Raw genomic sequence first — 23,143 nt, 5'->3', positions numbered from 1 at the left:
ATGGTGACATTACCATACGGTGAATCTGTTAATAGACCAATAACAAATGGGTCTCCCCAATTGTCCCCAAGTTGGGAAATAAGATATTTGAATGTTTAGATTTGAGATAACATTTGTCAACAATTACTGCTCCAAAAGGATCAAATAAATATATACATTTGAAGTTGGAAGTTTACATACACTTAAAAAAAAAATTCAACCACCACAAATTCCTTCTTAACAAACTATAATTTTGGATAGGACATCTACTTTGTGCATGACACAAGTAATTTGTAAACAAGTAAATTGTTTACAGACAGATTATTTAACTTATAATTCACTGCATCACAATTCTAGTGGGTCAGAAGTGACATACGCTAAGTTGACTGTGCCTTTAAACAGCTTGGAAAATTATAGAAAATTATGTCATAGCTTTAGAAGCTTCTGATAGGCTAATTGACATTTGATTTGAGTCAATTGGAGGTGTATCCATGGATGTATTTCAAGGACAACCTTGTCAGTGCCTCTTTGCTTGACATCGTGGGAAAATCAAAAGAAATGCCCAATGCCTCAGAAAACAAATTGTAGACCTTCACAAGTCTGGTTCATCCTTGGGAGCAATTTCCAAACGCATGAAGGTACCACGTTCATCTGTACAAACAATAGTACGCAAGTATAAACACCATGGGACCACGCAGCCGTCATACCTTTCAGGAAGGAGACTCTTTCTGTCTCCTAGAGATGAACGTACTTTGGTGCAAAAAGTGCAAATCAATCCCAAAACAACAGCAAAGGATGTAGATACTTGTGAAGATGCTGGAGGAAACAGGTACCAAAGTATCTACATCCACAGTAAAAATGAGTCCTATATCGACATAACCTGAAAGGCCGCTCAGAAGGAAGAAGCCAGTGCTCCAAAACCACCATAAAAATGCCAGACTACGCTTTGCAACTGCACATGGGGACAAAGATCATACTTTTTGGAGAAATGTCTGCTGGTGTAATGAAACTAAAATATAACTGTTTGGCCATAATGACTATCGTCATGTTTGGATGAAAAAGGGGGACGCTTGCAAGCCGAAGAACAGCATCCCAACCATGAAACACGAGGGTGGCAGCATCATGTTGTGGGGGTGCTTTGCTGTAGGAGGGACTGGTGCACTTCACAAAATAGATGGCATCATGAGGGTGGAAAATGATGTGGATATATTGAAGCAACATCTCAAGACATCAGTCGGGAAGTTAAAGCTTGGTCGCAAATGGGTCTTCAAAATGGACAATGACCCCAAGTATACTTCCAAAGTTGTGGCAAAATGCCTTAAGGACAACAAAATCAAGGTATTGGAGTGGTCATCACAAAGCCCTGACCTCAATCCTATAGAAAATGTGTTGGCAGAACTGAAAAAGTGTGTGCGAGCAAGGAGGCCTATAAACCTGACTCAGCTCTGTCAGGATGAATGGGCCAACATTCACCCAACTTATTGTGGGAAGCTTGTGGAAGGCTAACCAAAATATTTGACCCAAGTTAAACAATTTATAGGCAATGCTACCAAATACTAATTGAGTGTATGTAAACTTCTGACCCACTGGAAATGTGATGACAGAAATAAAAGCTGAAATGAATCATTCTCTCTACTATTACTCTGACATTTCACATTCTTAAAATAAAGTGGTGATCCTAACTGACCTAAGACATGGAATGTTTACTAGGATTAAATGTCAGGAATTGTGAAAAACTGAGTTTACATGTATTTGGCTAAGGTGTATGTAAACTTCTGACTTCAACTGTATAATAATACAATTGTCAGGTCTTTAATCTAATCGCGGCACTCTAAACATGCAACAATTCCCATAGGAACACAACCACTTTAAATGTGCAGGGCTTGTGCAATTGGTTTTGTTTAACATGAATGATCTACCTTTTGTCCTTTTTTAACATTTTGTTGTGCTACAGCCTGAATATACCCCATAATGTCAAAGTGAAATTGTGTTTTTAGACATTTTTACAAATTCATTGAAAATTCAAATCTGAAATTTCTTGAGTCAGTAAGTATTCAACCCCTTTTTCAAATCTAAATAAGTTCAGGAGTAGAAATGCGCTGAACAAGTTGCTTAGTAATAATATAATATAATAATATATGCCATTTAGCAGACGCTTTTATCCAAAGCGACTTACAGTCATGTGTGCATACATTCTACTTACGGGTGGTCCCGGGGATCGAACCCACTACCCTGGCGTTACAAGCGCCATGCTCTACCAACTGAGCTACAGAAGGACCACAGTAAGTTGCATGGACTCACTCTGTGTGCAATAATAGTGTTTAACATTATTTTTGAATGATTACCTCATCTCTGTACCCCATGCACATAATTATCTGTAAGGTCCCTCAGTTGGGTAGTGGGTAGTGAATTTCAAGACCAAAATACAATACAGAGTGAAAAGAAGGAAGCCTGTACAGAATAAAAATATTCCAAAACATTTATCCTGTTTGCAATAAAGTAAAACTGCAAAGAATGTGGGAAAGACATTTACTTTATATCCTGAATACAAAATGTTATATTTGGGTCAAATCCAACACATCACTGAGTATCACTCTTCATATTTTCAAGCATTGTGGTGGCTGCATCATGTTATGGGTATGCTTGTCATCGGCAATGACTTGGGAGTTTTTAGGATAACAATAAATGGAATAGAGCTAAGCACAGGTAAAATCGTAGAAGTGAACCTGGTTCAGTTTGCTTTCAAACAGACACTGGGAAACAAATTCACCTTTCAGCAGGACAATAGCCTCATACACAAGGCCAGATATACACTGGAGTTGGTTACCAAGACGACATGGAATGTTCCTAAGTGCCTTGGCACTCAAATATTGTTCAATCCAGGTGTGCAACGCTCCTAAAGACCTTTTATGACATTGCCAGCAATAATATTTGAGTTTGATTTCCAAAAAGATAAGGCCTGTAGCTTTCAAATAGCTTTCAAATGGCCCCTGTACAGGGCCCAAAATAACTGCTCAGAGTGAAATGCAGCGGCCATGACTAAAGCTAAACGAGAGTTGTCTTGGGGGATGGTTTAGTGTGGGTGATCGCGCGTGGCAAGTGTTTGTACATTCACTCTGCCAAAACAGTGCACAGTTACAGTCACTCACCCTTCTACAGTAGATAACCTGAAACAGTCTAACCAGGTAGTGTGTCTTGAAGTCGCCTAGGATAGCCAGTGCTAGCCAACTTCTTTTGCCAATTAGCTTCAGCCGGCTGGTGTGCGACCATTGCAAAGTTGGTTTGATATTGGAAAGTCTTTCTCTGGGACTAGTTAGGGACCGATAAATAAATTACATAGGGTAAATCGGACAATATTTTCATGTTGCAGTTCTTTTAGTTGTCTCATTAAATGCTTTCAAATAAGGGGTTTCCAACTGAGCATAGTTCGAGGCATAGGCATAATGCATCTATTCCAATTCAAGCTAACCCCATGGTACTTTCTAGTAGGAAGTTAACTGTTGAACATGGCATGTTTGTTTTAGAAACTTTGTCTGATCTGAAATCCTGCAGCTGCAGTCTTAGTCTGATTCATGTACTGTAAATGACAGAAGTTTGATTTCTAAAATGTATTGTATTGTAACTCTGGCATCTCAAACCAATCCTGACATTCTGGTTATAACTGAATCTTGGCTAAAGAAGTCTATGCTGGACTCTGATGTGTATAATGTTTTAGATCTAATAGAGTTGAATGTTTCTGTGACCATCCCCACCTTTGTCCCTAAGAAATGTGAATGTCTAGTCCTAAACATGGGGACTTGGTAAGAATGCCCATCTGATGCTAATGGGAATTTATCGCCCTCCCTTGGCCTCCATATGTGCTCTTAGCAAATTGTTGACCTACTGTATAACTATGCTCAATCTGAATTACTGATAGTGGGTGATCCTAATCTACATTGATTGATTACAGTATCTGATGGGCTGAAAGATATTTGCACTGAGCTAAATCTAACTCAGCTGATAATTAAACCAACTCGCCCCAACTCTAAACACCCTGAATAATCTACTCGATTAGATATTATTCTAACCATTTCCCCTCATAGGTTTACAGCCAACCGTATATTTGCCAATGAGTTCAGTGACCATTGTTCCTTTGCTTGTATAAGACATATTAAACTTCCTAAATCTTGCTCACGCATTATTACAAAGAGACATTTTTTAAATTTTAATGAGCAACATTTTTTGTCTAAACTGGGGTTGAGTGGCTGGGGGATTGTGTCAACTATCACTGACTCGGATCAGGCCCTTCATTGTTTTATTTCCATTTTTTTCCTGTTGCAGATAAACGTGCCAAACAAAAAACTAAGTGTAAAAGACTGATGTAATCCTTGGTTTCCGCATAAACTATCTGAGCAATTACAGGAAATACATTTAGCTTGACAGATTGATTCTATGTCTGATTGGTAGCCATTAAGATATCAACATACTGTAGCCATTAAGAAATCAACATACTGTATTTCTTGAATTGTGTATCAGAGAGTGGTGGTAATCCAGCCACTTTCTGGAAAGTGGTCAAATCTTTGAAACAAAACTTGCCCTAGCAGGTTTTGACAGCCTCTGGACCCATTCTAGACTAAATTTAAATTTGTGATGCTTTTAATAACCATTTTGCTTCAACTGGCCACCTGTTTAAAAGGATAATCTCATCCCATTAGAAGATCCTTTAGTCACCTCAAAACAGATTGTACAGAATGATGCATTAACAGACTTCCATACCTTATTTTCATGTCTATGATGTACTAAATGCCTTGCTAAAGATTGGTGTTTAAAAAAACAACAACATAGGGTTAGGGTCATACTGCAGCTCTCTGCACCACTTATTGCAGAACCACTGACCTATATTTTTAACTTCACAATTGTTTCTGATGTTATCCCTAAGATCTGGAAAGCAGCACATGTCCTCCCCCTATGTAAAGGAGGAGATCCTTCTGATTTTTACTGTCCAATTTCCAAATGATCTTGCCTTTACAAAGTTTTAGAATCCCTGACTAACTTTCAGCTGAGAACTTTTTTACTTCTCACTCTATTCTCATAATGCACCAACCCGTTTTAGACCTGGACATAGCCATTTCAGCTGCTCCGCTTGTTTTAGAGGATGTGTTAAATTACTTGGATCATATTTATAGACCTTTCCAAGGCCTTTGATACCGTTGACCATCACATTCCAATTTAAAGATTGACTGAAATAGGCCTGGATCAGGTTTCTTGCAAGTGATTTGAAAATGATCAGTCAGACAGGACTCAATGTGTGATCTCTGATGGTGTAAGTTTCCTGGATATTATAAAAGGTGTACCGCAGGGGTCGGTACTAAGACCTGTTCTCTTTACTGTTGATATAAATAATATCTGTTAAATCTTTTAATATTAATCTGTATGCAGATGACACTGTTATGTTTGCCATTGCCCCAACTGTTGACCAGGCTGTTAGAGCTACAAACTGACTTTGTTATGTTACAGAAAGCCCTGGTTGGTTTAAAACTTGTAATTAATAGCGGCAAGACTAAATACATGTTGTTCTCTAGTTCACACAAGAATGTTTCAGATGATCTACATATTTATTAATTGGATGGTTCTCCCATTGATCGGGTTCCCGCCTACAAATATCTGGGCATTTGCACTGACAAAGACTTAATGTTTACAAAACATACGGATGAGCTAGTTAAAAAGCTAGGATTTAAAGTAGACTTATTTTTTTGAAATAGATCTTGTTTCTCCCTAAATATCAGGAAGTAGATTGTACAGTCGACTTTCCTCACAGTTCTTGATTATGGTGACACAATATACCAGATTGCAGCAGCAACTACTCTTAAACCTGTGGATGCCGTCTGCCTTAGCGCCATTCGTTTTATCACTGGTGGCAGTTTTAATACTCACCACTGCATCCTGTATCAAAAGGTTGGCTGGTCCTCATTAAAGTCCCGTAAATCAATTCATTACTCCCTCTTTGCTTACAAAACCCTACTAAACAAGCTTCCAACTTACCTAACTTCATTGTCAAAGTATTTCAAATAAAACAAAATAAACGTAATACCAAACCTGCTCACAGAGTTGTTTAACTCTTGAGGTTCCTCTCCACCAAATTCGTTTTAGTTTTAATGCACCTCATTGCTGGAACCAACTGCAAAATAAATTGCAATTGGTCACTGATGCTGCTTGGACAATACAAAATATTGATTGGAGAATATGGCTGTTTTTCTTGATTGTTTGTTGTGCTGTATTTTAGTTGTAGTTTTTTTTTACTGATTTTGATTTATAGTTTATTTGTCATTGAAATTTGGAGCTATTGCCATTTTTAAATATTGTCCCATGTACATGGTGTAATTTACTGATGGTCCCTAACTAGCACCATTGGGATATCAACTGTCAAACCAAGCTGACCATGGGCATTAAGATCGGGTTGCTGTGCAGCTGCGTTCTGAATTGATGATTACTTGGGTGTTGCCAACTGCGGGCATGTGGGCAGGATTGAAATAAACCCAACCAAAGGAAAACTGATACAGTATTCCGTGACACACCATTTTTTCCTGTCATCTTGCATGGCCAAAATGATCTATTTACACTTTGTAGTCAATTTTGACAACAGATGTTTCTGACTCATATAGATGCCACACATTTTCAAAATTAAAAGTTGCTTTTTATTGGCAGTCGATTTTTAACATTGTCCTTCAAGATTCACTTTCAACAAGAAGTTAAGTATCAAATGATCATCATTTGGTGAGCAGCAATGTTTTTTAGTAGCTCGATTGCTGTCAGCTCTCTCTGAAAATAATGTGTGTGAAACATTGTTGCATTTAAACTTTAGATCATTACTTTGTGTGCTGAACGTGATAAAATATGCTTGCAATAGGAAGTAATAGTTACAAATTTCGATTTGTAAATGCTTAATGGTTGTGTTTTTGTTATGATTGGGGGCCTACGGGGTTACTATGAATGGGTTTCTTATAACAGTATGCTGTATGTGACTGCTTTCTTTCTATCGGTTCTATAGCCAGTATACGCTTCCTCAAAATAATCAGACTTAATGTAAGATAATTAGTAATTAATTTGGACTTTTTTGCTGAGGTCGTGGTCACGCGATTTTTCTAACTAAAATGTTTGGTGCAGTGTTTCTCAAGTGAAAAAATTTGCATGAAAACGAGTCGTCTCTCGTTGAATGACAACAAATACTTAATTGAAGAATCCCTACTGTTGACCAATCACCAACGAAGGGCCGTGGACGTTGGCTACTGAACTTTGGCTTGTCTCAGGAAAAAATGTTGTGTGCATGAACAAACCTTTGTCGAAGACCGAAACGAACATAAACATCACAAAATGTCATCATAGTATATGCAAAAACTGTTTCAGATGGGAAGCAAGCGGGTGCCTTTAGGCTACCACAGGTTGTTTAAGTGATTGTTGTTGTTGTTGCTGTAGAATGAGTGACAGCCGATGCATTGCTCAGGCCTGTTTGATTAATTCATGATGTCATCAAAAAGCATTCCTACTCCCGCATGAGAGCTAGATATAATGTAAGGCTTATTAGGTGATGATGTTTCTGTTATTTTTCTTGATTTGTTAATTTGAAGTTTGACGGCTTTGGAGATTATTTTCCCCCACTGAAGTCCTATGTCTAATAATCAAGGTTCGCCACTGGTGTAGGCTTTATACAATCTTGCTTATTATGTTTTACTTCTGTTTGTGAACAGCACTTTAGACACGTTTTATCTATAATTCTGTAATAGTAGCCTAATGGAGGACTGCCAGGTAGTGCATGACACGGAAATTAAAACTAAACACTTTTAAGACCTTTTAAGATTTTACGGCTTAAAAGAAAGCCACAGGTTAGCCACATGAAAGGCAGCAGTGGGTGCAAGTATTTAGGCTATATATTGCCCTCTACGGATCTAACTTCAACCCTGATCAAGGGGCCCAACTGAACTGGCCTGGAATAAAAACCCTGATCAGTTCAATTACATTTACATTACATTTAAGTCATTTAGCAGACGCTCTTATCCAGAGCGACTTACAAATTGGTGCATTCACCTTATGACATCCAGTGGAACAGTCACTTTACAATAGTGCATCTAAATCTTAAAGGGGGGGGGGGATGGAATACTTATCCTATCCTAGGTATTCCTTAAAGAGGTGGGGTTTCAGGTGTCTCCGGAAGGTGGTGATTGACTCCGCTGTCCTGGCGTCGTGAGGGAGTTTGTTCCACCATTGGGGAGCCAGAGCAGTGAACAGTTTTGACTGGGCTGAGCGGGAGCTGTACTTCCTCAGTGGTAGGGAGGCGAGCAGGCCAGAGGTGGATGAACGCAGTGCCCTTGTTTGGGTGTAGGGCCTGATCAGAGCCTGGAGGTACTGAGGTGCCGTTCCCCTCACAGCTCCGTAGGCAAGCACCATGGTCTTGTAGCGGATGCGAGCTTCAACTGGAAGCCAGTGGAGAGAACGGAGGAGCGGGGTGACGTGAGAGAACTTGGGAAGGTTGAACACCAGACGGGCTGCGGCGTTCTGGATGAGTTGAAGGGGTTTAATGGCACAGGCAGGGAGCCCAGCCAACAGCGAGTTGCAGTAATCCAGACGGGAGATGACAAGTGCCTGGATTAGGACCTGCGCCGCTTCCTGTGTGAGGCAGGGTCGTACTCTGCGGATGTTGTAGAGCATGAACCTACAGGAACGGGCCACCGCCTTGATGTTGGTTGAGAACGACAGGGTGTTATCCAGGATCACACCAAGGTTCTTAGCGCTCTGGGAGGAGGACACAATGGAGTTGTCAACCGTGATGGCGAGATCATGGAACGGGCAGTCCTTCCCCGGGAGGAAGAGCAGCTCCGTCTTGCCGAGGTTCAGCTTGAGGTGGTGATCCGTCATCCACACTGATATGTCTGCCAGACATGCAGAGATGCGATTCGCCACCTGGTCATCAGAAGGGGGAAAGGAGAAGATAAGTTGTGTGTCGTCTGCATAGCAATGATAGGAGAGACCATGTGAGGTTATGACAGAGCCAAGTGACTTGGTGTATAGCGAGAATAGGAGAGGGCCTAGAACAGAGCCCTGGGGCGCGTGGTGAGGAGACAGATTCTCGCCACGCCACCTGGTAGGAGCGACCTGTCAGGTAGGACGCAATCCAAGCGTGGGCCGCGCATGCCCAACTCGGAGAGGGTGGAGAGGAGGATCTGATGGTTCACAGTATCGAAGGCAGCCGATAGATCTAGAAGGATGAGAGCAGAGGAGAGAGAGTTAGCTTTAGCAGTGCGGAGCGCCTCCGTGATACAGAGGAGAGCAGTCTCAGTTGAATGACTAGTCTTGAAACCTGACTGATTTGGATCAAGAAGGTCATTCAGAGAGAGATAGCGGGAGAGCTGGCCAAGGACAGCACGTTCAAGAGTTTTGGAGAGAAAAGAAAGAAGGGATACTGGTCTGTAATTGTTGACATCGGAGGGATCGAGTGTAGGTTTTTTCAGGAGGGGTGCAACTCTCGCTCTCTTGAAGACGGAAGGGACGTAGCCAGCGGTCAGTGATGAGTTGATGAGCGAGGTGAGGTAAGGGAGAAGGTCTCTGGAAATGGTCTGGAGAAGAGGGGAGGGGATAGGGTCAAGCGGGCAGGTTGTTGGGCGGCCGGCCGTCACAAGACGCAAGATTTCATCTGGAGAGAGAGGAGAAAGAGGTCAGAGCACAGGGTAGGGCAGTGTGAGCAGAACCAGCGGTGTCGTTTGACTTAGCAAACGAGGATCGGATGTCGTCGACCTTCTTTTCAAAATGGTTGACGAAGTCGTCTGCAGAGAGGGAGGAGGGGGAGGGGGAGGAGGATTCAGGAGGGAGGAGAAGGTGGCAAAGAGCTTCCTAGGGTTAGAGGCAGATGCTTGGAATTTAGCGTGGTAGAAAGTGGCTTTAGCAGCAGAGACAGAGGAGGAAAATGTAGAGAGGAGGGAGTGAAAGGATGCCAGGTCCGCAGGGAGGCGAGTTTTCCTCCATTTCCGCTCGGCTGCCCGGAGCCCTGTTCTGTGAGCTCGCAATGAGTCATCGAGCCACGGAGCGGGAGGGGAGGACCGAGCCGGCCTGGAGGATAGGGGACATAGAGAGTCAAAGGATGCAGAGAGGGAGGAGAGGAGGGTTGAGGAGGCAGAATCAGGAGATAGGTTGGAGAAGGTTTGAGCGGAGGGAAGAGATGATAGGATGGAAGAGGAGAGAGTAGCGGGGGAGAGAGAGCGAAGGTTGGGACGGCGCGATACCATCCGAGTAGGGGCAGTGTGGGAGGTGTTGGATGAGAGCGAGAGGGAAAAGGATACAAGGTAGTGGTCGGAGACTTGGAGGGGAGTTGCAATGAGGTTAGTGGAAGAACAGCATCTAGTAAAGATGAGGTCGAGCGTATTGCCTGCCTTGTGAGTAGGGGGAAGGTGAGAGGGTGAGGTCAAAAGAGGAGAGGAGTGGAAAGAAGGAGGCAGAGAGGAATGAGTCAGAGGTAGACGTGGGGAGGTTAAAGTCGCCCAGAACTGTGAGAGGTGAGCCGTCCTCAGGAAAGGAGCTTATCAAGGCATCAAGCTCATTGATGAACTCTCCGAGGGAACCTGGAGGGCGATAAATGATAAGGATGTTAAGCTTGAAAGGGCTGGTAACTGTGACAGCATGGAATTCAAAGGAGGCGATAGACAGATGGGTAAGGGGAGAAAGAGAGAATGACCACTTGGGAGAGATGAGGATCCCGGTGCCACCACCCCGCTGACCAGAAGCTCTCGGGGTGTGCGAGAACACGTGGGCGGACGAAGAGAGAGCAGTAGGAGTAGCAGTGTTGTCTGTGGTGATCCATGTTTCCGTTAGTGCCAAGAAGTCGAGGGACTGGAGGGAGGCATAGGCTGAGATGAACTCTGCCTTGTTGACCGCAGATCGGCAATTCCAGAGGCTACCGGAGACCTGGAACTCCACGTGGGTCGTGCGCGCTGGGACCACCAGATTAGGGTGGCCGCGGCCACGCGGTGTGGAGCGTTTGTATGGTCTGTGCAGAGAAGAGAGAACAGGGATAAACAGACACATAGTTAACAGGCTACAGAAGAGGCTACGCTAATGCAAAGGAGATTGGAATGACAAGTGGACTACACGTCTCGAATGTTCAGAAAGTTAAGCTACGTAGCAAGAATCTTATTGACTAAAATGATTAAAATGATACAGTACTGCTGAAGTAGGCTAGCTGGCAGTGGGTGCGTTGTTGACACTACACTAATCAAGTCGTTCCGTTGAGTGTAATAGTTTCTACAGTGCTGCTATTCGGGGGCTAGCTGGCTAGCTAGTAGTGTTGTTTACGTTACGTTGCGTTAAAAGAACGACAATAGCTGGCTAGCTAACCTAGAAAATCGCTCTAGACTACACAATTATCTTTGATACAAAGACGGCTATGTAGCTAGCTATGTAGCTAGCTACGATCAAACAAATCAAAACGTTGTACTGTAATGAAATGAAATGAAAATGTGATACTACCTGTGAATGCGACCGGGTTGTTGAGTTCTATTCAGAAGACGTTGGCTAGCGTTGGCTAGCTGTTGGCTAGCTAGCAGAGTCTCCTACGTTAAGGACGACAAATAGCTGGCTAGCTAACCTCGGTAAATTAAGATAATCACTCTAAGACTACACACTCTAAACCTAGACAACACAATTATCTTGGAACGAAGATACGAAGACAGCAAAGACAGCTATGTAGCTAGCTAACACTACACTGATCAAGTCGTTCAGTTGAGTGTAATAGTTTTCCCAGTGCAGCTAATCAGTAGACGTTAGCTAGCTGGCTAGTGAAGACTACGTTAGGACGGCGAAATACGATAATTACGCAATTATCTTTGATACAAAGACGGCTATGTAGCTAGCTGAGAAGAAATTGCTAAGATTAGACAAATCAAACCGTTGTGCTATAATGAAATGTAAAAAGTTATACTACCTGCGGGAGCGAAGCGCCGATGCGACCACTCGCTCCAAACCGGTGTAAAGTAGATGAGTTCACTTTAATTCTCTTTGTTAGGTGAATGCACCAATTTGTAAGTCGCTCTGGATAAGAGCGTCTGCTAAATGACTTAAATGTAATGTAATGTAAATGTTAGGGTCAATCAGACCGGGGGCGTTGTTGTCTCATTGTGTGAATCTTATGGGAAGACAGTGGTAGTGCCAACCACCACTAATTCTGTAATAGTAGCCTAATGGATAAATGCCAGGTAGTGCATGACAGGCTAAAGATATCCATTAACATTAGATATTTTGCTGTCCTATTATCTCTAGACTTTCAGCACAAATACAGCATTTGGACCAGATGTCATATACAGAATTATTGTCATCACAGTTTCTTTTAGGACTTTTTTTGCCACTAATTCCAATTGTATGACTTTTCCACTGTTCCAACATTATCCCCAGTTCAATAGATATAACCTTCTGGTACAATCAGGCTACCCCATCGTGGGGTTCTTGGGAATAATACGCTATCAGGCCAGCCAAGGAAAGCAACAGTTTGCACATACACTAGGCTTCCACCACAACACGGAATTTGCATCTATCCATTTGGGAACTACCAGTTTCTCTAACTCTCGTCAACATTCTCAGTAATTTCTAAGTATAAAGTGGCCACATTTTTGAGAATATTGCCCATTGGAAAATAATAAACTATGCTCTTGTCAGCTTTAATCTAAGAGTAATGTATAATGCATAACAACATTATTAAACACCAGTCATTAATCAAAACAAGTTGCAAAGCGCACATTTACTCAGCTAGAATTATTGTGATAAAATACAAATCTGAATACCATTTAGCCTACCTTAGATGTGGAACCCTTTTGGAACTGCGTTTAACCATACAGAAAGCTATCAGGATCGAATCTCTCTCCCACGTACTCTGAAGATTTAGAACATGATTTCCTATTCTATATCCTAAAGAAGTGAAGACGCGTTTGTATTGTAACGATCTTTAAAAATTGTCTCTCAGCTCCTCTTCTTTCTCCCTACTCTCTCCCTCTCCGTGGCAGAGTAGAGCGTTACAAAACGAGGAAGGCAGGGAATGAGGGAGCATACTCATTTGCATTGGCCATCCCCGATGCGTCACCAGCCCGCTGTGGTGTGGGAGATGTGTCCCCCAGCTGCCATGAACCTCTAGATATGGTATGTTATGATCCCGTGGTTACTGTAGAAAGCTGAGTGCATGTTGCCAATATCAACACATGAATGAAGTTCAAACCATTTAACCATCTCACGGTTACTGTGCTGTCCATCTGCTGCCCATTCCGACATTGAAAATGTACCATTCAGCCCCTGTGTTCATTCATTTGAAGCCTCTCTTATCCGTGCAGAGAATGAATACATCAGATAAGGAGAGGAGCTGACTATCGAAGCATGTAGTGTTTTACACAAGACATCAGCACCACGGATAGCGCAAGTTCTGATGGTTACTTCCAAGGTATGAGTTATCTTTCTTTCAGAGCAGAACTATTGTAGGTTAAGGAAGGTAGTCCTTTCTTGCAACATAGAAATTACCAGATATTTTCCCAGAAATTGCATGGTAAAATGGTAACCACATATTAATAACCTACAATGTAGATTTGTTTCTGTAGGATTGATTAAAACAAGCATCACTAACCGTGCACAAGTAGCCTTGCAGCAGTTGTATTGAATTGGCTGCCCATGATGTATTTTTATCTAATGTGATTAACCTTAATATATGAAAATTGTAGTATGTAGACTTCTGAGTTTTTTATGACCAATGTGTAATTGCTGACCAGGAATCTGGGCTGCTAGATCAACCGGTGGGCATGCAGCTCACAAGATTTTGTACTTATCCTCACATTAATGAAGTCTTCTTCAACTGTTTAAAATATGCAACAGACTATTAAAGTAAGACATGTCTCATTTTGCACTAATATCAGGGAAACGTTATGGAATATGTGTAAATGGCATATGTGTCTGGGGCATCAGAACATAGGGTATTCTATTCCTGTCATATGTCGAAACTGTGGCTCAAACACCCTGCCTGTCAAGAGTCAAACAGAATTCTCCACGAGGAGGCATGCCAAAATATAAGGGCCTATTACAGGTCATAGATATGCAACCCTTCAATGATTCTGCTCTCTCTATTTCCTTCCTTCCCTGGCCTACATATTTTGCAAAGAGCCCCCATTTACAAACCTCTTTCAACTTGTAATCTATTAATTTCATTGTGCTGTAGGGCAGTGCACCGTGGTGAGCCTGAGTTCCTTAGATGGGATGAGAGAGGATAATTGCTGCGAGGTGATTCAAATAAACTGATGATTAGTCAGAATGACTCCTGCTGCCAGCTGTGGGCCTGTGGGGCTGTTTCTCTAGCTGCAGGCGTGGCATTTTATGCAGGTGAGGGGACTTGTTTTCAAAATGTGTATCTTTCCATTAAGAGCACAGAACATTCAATTTAATTGCCTTAAAAAGGAAAGGCGTTTCAGGACACACATACATACATCAGCGGCAGGGACTGGGAGACTGTTCAGGATCGAGGGAAAGATAAACAGAGCATACAATACACACATATACAGTGCATTCTGAAAGTTTTCAAACCTTTTGACTTTTTCCACATTTTGTTATGTTACAGCCTTATTCTAAAATGGATCAAATCAAATAAATTCCTCATCAATCTACACAATGATGAAGCGAAAACAGGTTTTTTGACGTTTTTGCAAATGCATTACAAATTAAAAAACAGAAATACCTTATTTACATAAGTATTCAGACCCTTTGCTATGAGACTCGAAATTTAGCTCAGATGCATCCTGTTTCCATTCATCATCCTCAAGATGTTTCTATAACTTGAATGAAGTCCACCTGTGGTGAATTAAATTGATTGGACATCATTCGGAAAGGCACACACCTGTCTATATGAGCTCCCACAGTTGACAGTGCATGTCAGAGAAAAAAACAAGCCAGGAGGTCAAAGGAATTGTTCATAGAGCTCCCAGACAAGATTGTGTCGAGGCACAGATCTGGGGAAGGGTACCAAAACATTTCTTCAGAATTGAAGATCCTAAAAAACACAGTGGCCGCCATCATCCTTAAATGGAAGAGGTTTGGAACCACCAAGACTCTTCCTAGAGCTGGCCGCCCTGCCAAACTGAGCAATCGAGGGAGAAGGGCCTTGGTCAGGGAGGTGACCAAGAACCCGATGGTCACTCTGACAGAGCTCCAGAGTTCCTCTGTGGAGATGAGAGAACCTTCCAGAAGGCCAATCATATCTACAGCACTCCACCAATCAGGCCTTTATGGTAAAGTGGCCAGATGGAAGCCGCTCCTCAGTAAAAGGCACATGAAATCCCGCTTGGAGTTTTCCAAAAGGCACCTAAAGACTCTCAGACCATGAGAAAAACTATTCTCTGGTCTGATGAAACCAAGATTGAACTATTTGGCCTGAATGCCAAGCGTCACTTCTGGATGAAACCTGGCACCATCCCTATGGTGAAGCATGGTGGTGTTACCATCTTGTTGTGGGGATGTTTTTCAGTGGCAGGGACTGGGAGACTGGTCAGAATCGAGGGAAAGATAAATGGAGCAAAGTACAGAGAGATCTTTGATGAAAAACTGCTCCAGAGCACTCAGGACCTCAGTCTGGGGTGATGGTTTGGAACCATCATGGGCTTCAGTGGCCCAGCCAGAGCCCGGACTTGAAAGTGATCAAACATCTCTGGAGTGAACTGAAAATAGCTGTGCAGCGATGCTACCCATCCAAACTGATAGGGCTTGAGAGGATCTGCATAGAGAATTGGAGAAACTCCCCAAATACAGGTGTGCCAAATACAGTGCCTTGCGAAAGTATTCGGCCCCCTTGAACTTTGCGACCTTTTGCACATTTCAACAACAAGTGGGACACAATCATGAAGTGGAATGACATTTATTGGATATTTGAAACTTTTTTAACAAATCAAAAACTGAAAAATTGGGCGTGCAAAATTATTCAGCCCCTTTACTTTCAGTGCAGCAAACTCTCTCCAGAAGTTTAGTGAGGATCTCTGAATGATCCAATGTTGACCTAAATGACTAATGATGATAAATACCATCCACCTGTGTGTAATCAAGTCTCCGTATAAATGCACCTGCACTGTGATAGTCTCAGAGGTCCGTTAAAAGCGCAGAGAGCATCATGAAGAACAAGGAACACACCAGGCAAGTCCGAGATACTGTTGTGAAAAAGTTTAAAGCCGGATTTGGATACAAAAATATTTCCCAAGCTTTACACATCCCAAGGAGCACTGTGCAAGCGATAATATTGAAATGGAAGGAGTATCAGACCACTGCAAATCTACAAAGACCTGGCCGTCCCTCTAAACTTTCAGCTCATACAAGGAGAAGACTGATCAGAGATGCAGCCAAGAGGCAGGCCCATGATCACTCTGGATGAACTGCAGAGATCTACAGCTGAGGTGGGAGACTCTGTCCATAGGACAACAATCAATCGTATATTGCACAAATCTGGCCTTTATGGAAGAGTGGCAAGAAGAAAGCCATTTCTTAAGGATATCCATAAAAAGTGTTGTTTAAAGTTTGCCACAAGCCACCTGGGAGACACACAAAACATGTGGAAGAAGGTGCTCTGGTCAGATGAAACCAAAATTGAACTTTTTGGCAACAATGCAAAACGTTATGTTTGGCGTAAAAGCAACACAGCTCATCACCCTGAACACACCATCCCCACTGTCAAACATGGTGGTGGCAGCATCATGGTTTGGGTGTCATGCAGGTGAAAGAGGACCCAAAAGCGACTTAACAGAAACAGAGTTTATTTAAGTCCAAACAGGGAATAACAGAAATCCTCTAGTCTGTAGAGGGGAATAACTGGAGAAGCGGCCACAGACTGCAGGTCGCTTCGGGTAGGCGCAGGCCGTAGTTGACAGAGACACCTGCTCACACGCAGCATCTGATGAAGGCAAAAAACACGACAGGACAGGGCGATACACAATCACAGCAAAAACACGACAGGACAGGGCGAAACGCAATCACAGCATGGTGAATACTAAACAAGGAACCGACGGGACAGGAACGGAACACAAAGGAATAAATAGGGACTCTAATCAGGGGAAAGGATCGGGAACAGGTGTGGGAAGACTAAATGATGATTAGGGGAATAGGAACAGCTGGGAGCAGGAACGGAACGATAGAGAGAAGAGAGAGCGAGAGAGTGAGAGAGGGAGGGGAGAGAGAGGGATAGAAGGAGGGAAAGAACCAAATAAGACCAGCAGAGGGAAACGAATAGAATGGGGAGCACAGGGACAAGACATGATAATAAATGACAAACATGACAGTACCCCCCACTCACCGAGCGCCTCCTGGCGCACTCGAGGAGGAATCCTGGCGGCAACGGAGGAAATCATCGATGAGTGAACGGTCCAGCACGTCCCGAGACGGAACCCAACTCCTCTCCTCAGGACCGTAACCCTCCCAATCCACTAAGTATTGTGACCCCGTCCCGAGAACGCATGTCCATGATCTTATGTACCTTGTAAATAGGTGCGCTCTCGACAAGGACGGGAGGGGGGAGGGAAGACGAACGGGGGTGCGAAGAAAGGGCTTAACACAGGAGACATGGAAGACAGGATGGACGCGACGAAGATGTCGCGGAAGAAGCAGTCGCACAGCGACAGGATTGACGACCTGGGAGACACGGAACGGACCAATGAACCGCGGAGTCAACTTACGAGAAGCTGTCGTAAGAGGAAGGTTGCGAGTGGAAAGCCACACTCTCTGGCCGCAACAATACCTTGGACTCTTAATCCTGCGTTTATTGGCGGCTCTCACCGTCTGTGCCCTGTAACGGCAAAGTGCAGACCTCACCCTCCTCCAGGTGCGCTCACAACGTTGGACAAACGCTTGAGCGGAGGGAACGCTGGACTCGGCAAGCTGGGATGAGAACAGAGGAGGCTGGTAACCCAGACTACTCTGAAACGGAGATAACCCGGTAGCAGACGAAGGAAGCGAATTGTGAGCGTATTCTGCCCAGGAGCTGTTCTGCCCAAGACGCAGGGTTTCTGAAAGAAAGGCTGCGTAGTATGCGACCAATCGTCTGATTGGCCCTCTCTGCTTGACCGTTAGACTGGGGATGAAACCCGGAAGAGAGACTGACGGACGCACCAATCAAACGACAGAACTCCCTCCAAAACTGTGACGTGAATTGCGGGCCTCTGTCTGAAACGGCGTCTAACGGGAGGCCATGAATTCTGAATACATTCTCAATAATGATTTGTGCCGTCTCCTTAGCGGAAGGAAGTTTAGCGAGGGGAATGAAATGTGCCGCCTTAGAGAACCTATCGACAACCGTCAGAATCACAGTCTTCCCCGCAGACAAAGGCAGACCGGTAATGAAGTCTAAGGCAATGTGAGACCATGGTCGAGAAGGAATGGGGAGCGGTCTGAGACGACCGGCAGGAGGAGAGTTACCCGACTTAGTCTGCGCGCAGTCCGAACAAGCAGCCACGAAACGGCGCGTGTCACGCTCCTGAGTCGGCCACCAAAGCGCTGGCGAATAGACGCAAGAGTGCCTCGAACACCGGGATGACCAGCTAACTTGGCAGAGTGAGCCCACTGAAGAACAGCCAGACGAGTGGAAACAGGAACGAAAAGGAGGTTACTAGGACAAGCGCGCGGCGACGCAGTGTGCGTGAGTGCTTGCTTAACCTGTCTTTCAATTCCCCAGACTGTTAACCCGACAACACGCCCATAAGGAAGAATCCCCTCGGGATCAGTAGAAGCCACAGAAGAACTAAACAGACGGGATAAGGCATCAGGCTTGGTGTTCTTGCTACCCGGACGGTAAGAAATCACAAACTCGAAACGAGCGAAAAACAACGCCCAACGAGCTTGACGGGCATTAAGTCGTTTGGCAGAACGGATGTACTCAAGGTTCTTATGGTCTGTCCAAACGACAAAAGGAACGGTCGCCCCTCCAACCACTGTCGCCATTCGCCTAGGGCTAAGCGGATGGCGAGCAGTTCACGGTTACCCACATCATAGTTGCGCTCAGATGGCGACAGGCGATGAGAAAAATAAGCGCAAGGATGAACCTTATCGTCAGACTGGAAGCGCTGGGATAGAATGGCTCCCACGCCTACCTCTGAAGCGTCAACCTCGACAATGAATTGTCTAGTGACGTCAGGAGTAACGAGGATAGGAGCGGACGTAAAACGTTCCTTTAGAAGATCAAAAGCTCCCTGGGCGGAACCGGACCACTTAAAACACGTCTTGACAGAAGTAAGAGCTGTGAGAGGGGCAGCAACTTGACCGAAATTACGAATGAAACGCCGATAGAAATTAGCGAAACCTAAAAAGCGCTGCAACTCGACACGTGACCTTGGAACGGGCCAATCACTGACAGCTTGGACCTTAGCGGAATCCATCTGAATGCCTTCAGCGGAAATAACGGAACCGAGAAAAGTAACGGAGGAGACATGAAAAGAGCACTTCTCAGCCTTTACGTAGAGACAATTCTCTAAAAGGCGCTGTAGAACACGTCGAACGTGCTGAACATGAATCTCGAGTGACGGAGAAAAAATCAGGATATCGTCAAGATAGACAAAAACAAAAATGTTCAATGTCTCTCAGAACATCATTAACTAATGCCTGAAAAACAGCTGGCGCATTGGCGAGACCGAACGGCAGAACCCGGTACTCAAAATGCCCTAACGGAGTGTTAAACGCCGTTTTCCACTCGCCCCCTCTCTGATGCGCACGAGATGGTAAGCGTTACGAAGGTCCAACTTAGTAAAGCACCTGGCTCCCTGCAGAATCTCGAAGGCTGATGACATAAGGGGAAGCGGATAACGATTCTTAACCGTTATGTCATTCAGCCCTCGATAATCACGCAGGGGCGCAGAGTACCGTCCTTCTTCTTAACAAAAAGAACCCCGCCCCGGCCGGAGAAGAAGAAGGCACTATGGTACCGGCGTCAAGAGACACAGACAAATAATCCTCGAGAGCCTTACGTTCGGGAGCCGACAGAGAGTATAGTCTACCTCGAGGAGGAGTGGTCCCCGGAAGGAGATCAATACTACAATCATACGACCGGTGAGGAGGAAGGGAGTTGGCTCGGGACCGACTGAAGACCGTGCGCAGATCATGATATTCCTCCGGCACTCCTGTCAATCGCCAGGTTCCTCCTGAGAAGTAGGGACAGAAGAAACGGGAGGGATGGCAGACATTAAACACTTCACATGACAAGAAACGTTCCAGGATAGGATAGAATTACTAGACCAATTAATAGAAGGATTATGACATACTAGCCAGGGATGACCCAAAACAACAGGTGTAAACGGTGAACGAAAATCAAAAAGAAATAGTCTCACTGTGGTTACCAGATACTGTGAGGGTTAAAGGTAGTGTCTCAAATCTGATACTGGGAAGATGACTACCATCTAAGGCGAACATGGGCGTAGGCTTATCTAACTCTCTGAAAGGAATGTCATGTTTCCGAACCCATGCTTCGTCCATGAAACAACCCTCAGCCCCAGAGTCTATCAAGGCACTACATGTAGCACCCGAACCGGTCCAGCGTAGATGGACCGACAAAGTAGTACAGGATTTTGATGGAGAGACTTGAGTAGTTGCGCTCACCTGTAGCCCTCCGCTTACAGATGAGCTCTGGCTTTTACTGGACATGAATTAACAAAATGTCCAGCAACTCCGCAATAGAGGCACAGGCGGTTGGTGATCCTCCGTTCCCTCTCCTTAGTCGAGATGCGAATCCCTCCCAGCTGCATGGGCTCAGACTCTGAGCCAGAGGAGGGAGATGGTTGCGATGCGGAGCAGGGAAACACCGTTGATGCGAGCTCTCTTCCACGAGCCCGGTGACGAAGATCTACCCGTCGTTCTATGCGGATGGCGAGAGCAATCAAAGAGTCCACATCTGAAGGAACCTCCCGGGAGAGAATCTCATCCTTAACCACTGCGTGGAGTCCCTCCAGAAAACGAGCGAGCAGCGCCGGCTCGTTCCACTCACTAGAGGCAGCAAGAGTGCGAAACTCAATAGAATAATCCGTTATGGACCGTTCACCTTGGCATAAGGAAGCCAGGGCCCTAGAAGCCTCCCTACCAAAAACTGAACGGTCAAAAACCCGAATCATCTCCTCTTTAAAGTTCTGGAACTTGTTAGAGCAATCAGCCCTTGCCTCCCAGATAGCTGTGCCCCATTCTCGAGCCCGGCCAGTAAGGAGTGAAATGACGTAAGCAACCCGAGCTCTCTCTCTAGAGTATGTGTTGGGTTGGAGAGAGAACACAATCTCACACTGCGTGAGAAAGGAGCGGCACTCAGTGGGCTGCCCGGAGTAGCAAGGTGGGTTATTAACCCTAGGTTCTGGAGGCTCGGCAGGCCAGGAAGTAACAGGTGGCACGAGACGTAGACTCTGGAACTGTCCAGAGAGGTCGGAAACCTGAGCGGCCAGGTTCTCCACGGCATGGCGAGCAGCAGACAATTCCTGCTCGTGTCTGCCGAGCATGGCTCCTTGGATCTCGACGGCAGTGTAACGAGCGTCTGAAGTCGCTGGGTCCATTCCTTGGTCGGTTCCTTCTGTCATGCAGGTGAAAGAGGACCCAAAAGCGACTTAACAGAAACAGAGTTTATTTAAGTCCAAACAGGGAATAACAGAAATCCTCTAGTCTGTAGAGGGGAATAACTGGAGAAGCGGCCACAGACTGCAGGTCGCCGGGTAGGCGCAGGCCGTAGTTGACAGAGACACCTGCTCACACGCAGCATCTGATGAAGGCAAAAACACGACAGGACAGGGCGATACACAATCACAGCAAAAACACGACAGGACAGGGCGAAACGCAATCACAGCATGGTGAATACTAAACAAGGAACCGACGGGACAGGAACGGAACACAAAGGAATAAATAGGGACTCTAATCAGGGGAAAGGATCGGGAACAGGTGTGGGAAGACTAAATGATGATTAGGGGAATAGGAACAGCTGGGAGCAGGAACGGAACGATAGAGAGAAGAGAGAGCGAGAGAGTGAGAGAGGGAGGGGGAGAGAGAGGGATAGAAGGAGGGAAAGAACCAAATAAGACCAGCAGAGGGAAACGAATAGAATGGGGAGCACAGGGACAAGACATGATAATAAATGACAAACATGACATTGGGCCTGCTTTTCTTCAGCAGGGACAGGGAAGATGGTTAAAATTGATGGGAAGATGGATGGAGCCAAATACAGGACCATTCTGTAAGAAAACCTGATGGAGTCTGCAAAAGACCTGAGACTGGGACGGAGATTTGTCTTCCAACAAGACAATGATCCAAAACATAAAGCAAAATCTACAATGGAATGGTTCAAAAATAAACATATCCAGGTGTTAGAATGGCCAAGTCAAAGTCCAGACTTGAATCCAATCGAGAATCTGTGGAAAGAACTGAAAACTGCTGTTCACAAATGCTCTCCATCCAATCTCACTGAGCTCGAGCTGTTTTGCAAGGAGGAATGGGAAAAAATGTCAGTCTCTCGATGTGCAAAACTGATAGAGACATACCCCAAGCGACTTACAGCTGTAATCGCAGCAAAAGGTGGCACTACAAAGGGTAGCCTAGTGGTTAGAGTGTTGGACTAGTAATCGAAAGGTTGCAAGTTCAAATCCCTGAGCTGAAAGGGTACAAATCTGTCGTTCTGCCCCTGAACAGGCAGTTATCCCACTGTTCCTAGGCTGTCATTGAAAAGAAGAATTTGTTCTTAACTGACTTGCATATTAAAATAAAGGTCAAATAAAATAAAATAAACTTAAGGGGGCTGAATAATTTTGCACGGCCAATTTCTCAGTTTTTGATTTGTTAAGAAAGTTTGAAATATCCAATAAATGTCGTTCCACTTCATGATTGTGTCCCACTTGTTGTTGATTCTTCACAAAAAAATACAGTTTTATATCTTTATGTTTGAAGCCTGAAATGTGGCAAAAGGTCGCAAAGTTCAAGGGGGCCGAATACTTTCGCAAGGCACTGTATATGTTTTTTATTTTTTTTATTTAATCTTTTTTTAACTAGGCAAGTCAGTTAAGAACAAATTCTTATTTACAATGACGGCATGCTGAAGGCAGTAATTACTGCCTGAGGTGCTTCAACAAAGTACTGAGTAAAGGGTCTGAATACTTATGTAAATGTGATATTTCATTTTTTCATTTTTTATAAA

At 44.3% G+C, this 23,143-nt stretch overlaps 1 protein-coding gene across 1 annotated transcript in view; it reads right to left on the bottom strand.

Moving 5' to 3' along the window:
• LOC124000597 (WSC domain-containing protein 1-like) overlaps positions 1 to 12,987 on the bottom strand; it is a 31,487-nt gene extending 18,500 nt beyond the window's left edge. Inside the window, exon 1 of the mRNA XM_046307092.1 lies at positions 12,789 to 12,987. The gene's annotated coding sequence lies outside the window, so the exon portion shown is untranslated. The remainder of the gene's footprint in view (positions 1 to 12,788) is intronic.
• Positions 12,988 to 23,143: the final 10,156 nt, after the last annotated feature.

This window comes from Oncorhynchus gorbuscha, linkage group LG16 (assembly GCF_021184085.1).
Source record: "Oncorhynchus gorbuscha isolate QuinsamMale2020 ecotype Even-year linkage group LG16, OgorEven_v1.0, whole genome shotgun sequence".
NCBI classification, from domain to species: domain Eukaryota; kingdom Metazoa; phylum Chordata; class Actinopteri; order Salmoniformes; family Salmonidae; genus Oncorhynchus; species Oncorhynchus gorbuscha.
This window is presented reverse-complemented; position numbering and strand designations above follow the sequence as displayed.